General features: G+C 42.3%; 1 protein-coding gene across 1 annotated transcript in view; it reads right to left on the bottom strand.

The window, feature by feature from the left end:
- LOC118331701 (glutamate receptor 1-like) overlaps positions 1 to 5,150 on the bottom strand; it is a 76,748-nt gene that overhangs the window by 14,665 nt on the left and 56,933 nt on the right. The gene's annotated exons all lie outside the window — the stretch shown is intronic.

Genomic DNA, 5,150 nt, shown 5'->3' on the forward strand with positions numbered 1-5,150 from the left:
ATCTGGATCTACAGGTGGGCGTGTGTATAAATGGTCTGTGTATAACTGTGTTTGTAGGGTGTTGTATACAGGTTGTGTGTCACTGTGTGTGTTGTGTATTTATTGTTGTCACTGGTGTGGGTGGTGTTTATAATGTTGTGTCCAACTGCTGGCGTTGTCGTGTTGTGCGTGTGTGTGTCTGTGTATAGTAAGTGTTGTCACTCCTGTTGCTGTTGTTGCTGTTTTATATTGATTTCGCGCACCACTGTGGTGCTGAGTGTGCTTCTTATATAGTTTGTGTCACGTGGTGTGGTGATATAATAGCGTAGTTAGTGCTGTCAACCGGTGTGTGGTGGTGCGATGTGTTTATATATGTGCGGTCCAACTGGTGTGTCACTGTGTGTGTGTGTTTATGGCTGTTTCAGTAACTGTTTTCTTCATAACCTCATTAAAACAATGATGTTGTAAAGCGTGTCCTTATACGTTATATATACTGTAAGTTCAGCTCACTGTACAGTTACTAACTCTGTGAGGCATTATTATAACTTATGTGTGAGAAAAAGGACAAAGCTCCGGTCTTTAACCTGCCGTTCATCATCAGTCAATAGGGAGCTGCTGTCATTACACATGGCTGTGGCTGTTTGTGGCGCCTCAATCATTCATTTATCTATTAAAGCAATATTAGCAGTGATGTGTCAATCAAGTAGGTGGTTCAAGAAAGGAAAAAAAGTCGATCACACAAATTAATAATCAAAGTTCAGTTGACAAATGAGCCTTTGCTAACCTGACTGCGGCGCATTGTTTGTTACACGGAACCAACTGGGAAGTCGTCACTGAAAACTGTTTGAAAAAGAGCAGGAACTTGGAATGACTCTGCAGGCGCCTGCAGAGTCATTTTCAGATAAATGATGGGCGCATAGCGTGAAGCCTGGCAAGATGAATTCTCATATAGACTGTATGAGGTCAAAGAGGTGGAGCTGAGGCAGAATGAGTCCTGGTTACTGAAAACAGCCGCCTGTAATGGTATCCACAAAAAGTGTTGTTTGACATTTTAATATGGGGCCTTATGGAGACTGACTCACTGCTGGAGCCAGCCTCTATTGGCCATTAGAGGAACTGCAGTTTCTGTTACTTCAGTGTTGGCTTCAGACACGGAGGTTTCTGCTTGGCATGATCTTGGGATTTTGTAGATTATGCCTTAGATTGACATTTTACAAGTCACTGTGTACACTGTGACTTGTTTTATTATTTAGATCCATTATAAATCTGGTCTTTGTAGGGAAGCTTAGAAACGTGGTAGTTCACCGAGGCTAGGTCCTTACTGCAGTGGCCATGGGTTCAAGTCCAACCAGTGGCCAGTATCTTCCCTTTACTGTCTGTCTTCAGCTGTCCTATCAGTAAAAAGACAAAGAAACAGTCCTCGTATCAGAGTTCTTACTATTACTGTGAGGACTTTTTGTCACACACAGAGACATGCTTCGTCTATCTGTCTCAACCCCGTTCATCGTGACACAACAATCAGTGTGTGCATGTGTGTGAGCGTTACACACCACACAGGGTCACCTTTAGACGAGCTGCAGGGCCGAACAGTATCAGAGCGAGTGTGAATGTGTCGATGTATTTGATGCTGATGTGAGGTACGGCTTGTGTTTGTGTGCCGCCTCCCTGCAGGCAGAGACAGCAGTTCAGCCTCAGCTGTCACACCTACTGTAGGAGATACAAAACAAGAGTAACACATACATTATTTGTCCAGCGATTCAGCAGTGACAGCGACAGAAACCTCTCTGGTGATGTAATTCGTCTTCTGGTGGCCATGTTGGAAGTCAGCTGGAGTGCTGCAGGGATGACTGCTCGTGTTTCTCAAATAACTTACGAGAAAAATCCAACTAATTTGTTTATTTATGCGCAGATGAACGGTGGTTAAAAGAACGTGAGCGTGTGATTTATCTGTTCTCCTCCGCCCTCGTTCTCTCCAGGTCTCTCTCGGGTCGGATCGTGGGAGGAGTTTGGTGGTTTTTCACCCTCATCATCATCTCCTCCTATACAGCCAACCTGGCAGCCTTCCTCACTGTGGAGAGGATGGTCTCCCCCATAGAGAGCGCAGAGGACCTCGCCAAGCAGACGGAGATCGCCTACGGTACCCTGGAGGGAGGCTCCACCAAAGAGTTCTTCAGGGTGAGGAGGCATTGGCCCCCTTTTCCACCAAATTAGCTCTGGTTCTTGAACCGGTTTTGGCGCTGCACAATGCTCAACAACCTGTAGAATATGTCACACGCACTTCCTAAAGAAAATCTGCTGGGTACCAACTTTATTTTTGGTCTAAAGGCTTAGAAAGGTTTAAAGCCGGAACGGAGCCGGGTTCCCTGTTGGTGGAAAAGGCCTAATTGTTCTAATTTTTCAATACATCCATTTTATTCCAATCAAACGGTCAGACAGAACACACTGTTATTCTGCAGAAGACAAAATATGTGCTGTATTCTTTGAACAGGACTCGGGGAAAATCACTGAGGAACATGTTGTGCTTTCGGCTTATTAACCTCTTGGAATCAGCCCATTTTGAGAGCACCATGTGTCTGTAGCTGTTTCTATCAACATATTTTTAAGTATCGCATTAGAAAAGGTTTATAGAAACGTGAAAATAAATGTTTCTTCTGTCTCAAAATTCGAACAAAATGTGCAATACATTTCGATGGACACATGGTTACTGGCTGCATTTTGACCCTAAAATACATTTTGTTCCACAGAGGACTTTATTTATTACTTTATTTAATTATGACTTATTTGGAAGACATATTTTCCCACTGTTGATGGACCTAGACTTGCAGATCCCGACTGCTTCCGGTATTTTTCATGTCCAAGCTCTCTCTAAGGCTGAGCACAGACACCCTACGGAAGAAGACTAATTTTCTTATACTCACAATCTCGTTCTTTTGGTCACTACCTAAAGCTCATGGTCATAGGAATGAAGAGCGACTGGTAAATCAAAACCTTAAGCCTGCATTACAGCTGATGCCACACCAATCTGCCTGTCCATCTCACACTCCATTTTCCCATCACTGTCGAACAAGATCACGAGATACTGTAACCTTCCTCATATGAATACATGAAACTAACTGTTTTTCACTTGGTTTTCCATTGTTTGAGCTTCAACTGGAGCTCTTTTAATTCTCTTGTTGTGTCCTCTTATTCTGCAACGGTTTAATGGCACAGACTGGTTGATTACTATCTCCATCAACCAGTGAACTCACATAACAGCAGTTGTTAGCAGTGGTGCTTTGAGCAGTATTTGGTACGATCTTCTGATGATATAGTTTTGTCTTTATCTGTTCCCACTTTAGCGGTCCAAGATAGCAGTTTTCGAGAAGATGTGGTCTTACATGCGGAGCGCCGACCCCACAGTGTTTGTCAAGAACACCAATGAAGGTGTGATTAGAGTCAGAAAGTCGAAGGGGAAGTACGCCTACCTGCTTGAGTCCTCCATGAACGAGTACATCGAGCAGAGGAAGCCCTGCGACACCATGAAAGTAGGAGGCAACCTGGACTCAAAAGGCTACGGAGTGGCCACGCCCAAAGGCTCGCCCCTCAGGTACACTCTGAAACTCCGGACAGGGGACAGTGAATGTGGGGTTAATGTTGGTGTCCTGTTTCATCTGTTTTTGTGGGAAATTAGGTCAAACCACGCATGTGCATATGAAATCAGTCTTACAGTGTCAACAGCTTCGGTTGATCATCAACACATTGCACATGTTAAATTATTAAACTGTGGTTTCCTTAAAGGGACATATGCTTTCATGAATTTTGTTTTCTTGGTTTTAAATCAAAGGTTTATTGGCTTAAAAATGAAGTTTTGTAAAGGCGATTCAGTCAAACACCAGGATTTGGTTACATGAACCAAACTAAATTTACATCTATTCAAACCATTTGATAATATGAATATGCCAGTGTTCTGGGTCGCTGAGGTGCAGACTCAAGTCTTGGGTTTGATGACTTCAGACTCGACTGCATAAAATCCAAAGCACTTGGAGCTGCACTTTGACTTCAACAACAATGACTTTTTGTGGACTTAAAATCTTCTTCCATCATCATCAGAGCTTGCATTGACAATCCTTATACTAATATTTGATTTATTATTATTTCTGTTAAGACCACTGAAAATCTAAATCCACTATAAATAGATATATATTATAACTATATAATTTAGGGTCTTTTGTATGTAATAGTAAGCAACTAAAAAGTATTAGAGATTAGATTTATCATTTATTAGACCCCATCCTGCCTCCCACCCCTTCAGTTTCAACTCAGGTTTTTCTCTTTCATTCTACTAACACTAATGTTAAATTAACTGCCTTGTTAACTCATCGTAATTAACACTTCACACCCAAAATATGTTCCAAAAATCCAACTCTAGCTTGCACAAAATAAATTCTTAATTAGATGTGAAAATATTCTGGCTCTGTGTCTTGGTGCTGCTGGGTTTATCTTTCTGAACAGGTCCTGGTTTCACATCAGAAAGGGCTGTTCGACGCCAAAAGGAAGCAGTGAAAGTATTTTTATTAGCCTTTTTAGTGAAATGAACAGTTTTATTAACTAGGTTTTTCTAATAGTTCACTACTTTTTTTATTTCAGGCCACATTTCTAGTGGATTTGAGGTTTTCATGAGTGTATGTTTTACAGCATTTTGTTGGTTTTGGACTTTGAGACTTGAGACTTGCACGAGACTTGAAAAACAACGACTTGGTTGTACCTCTGCAGACCATGGGGCACTGGTTCAATCCACTCATGCATTCTCTTACTCTCAAAAATCTGTATGAAAACATAAACCTGACCCTCACAGAAGAGTCTGTCAGTTTTGGGTATTAGACTCGTTTACTGTCTGTGTTTGTCTGTCAGTCTGTCTGTCTGTCCGACTGTCAGTCTCTTAATCTGTCTCTCTGTCTGTCTTGTCTGTCTGTCTGTCTGTCTGTAGGTGTGGCTGATAGATGTCAGTCAGTCCGTCGAGCCCACCCATCCTCACGGCCTTGAGTTCCTCTTCAGAGACTGCAGGAACGTCTCCACGGTAACGGCCGACTCAATCTACGTAATGTTAAAAGTGAAGATCAGAAATCTGCAGCGTCGAGTTATCAGAGCAGCTTTATATTTCGCTCTAACGTAGAGTGTGTGTGTGTGTGTGT

Source organism: Morone saxatilis, unplaced genomic scaffold, assembly GCF_004916995.1.
Source record: "Morone saxatilis isolate NCDOM2014 unplaced genomic scaffold, NCSU_SB_2.0 Contig20, whole genome shotgun sequence".
NCBI classification, from domain to species: domain Eukaryota; kingdom Metazoa; phylum Chordata; class Actinopteri; family Moronidae; genus Morone; species Morone saxatilis.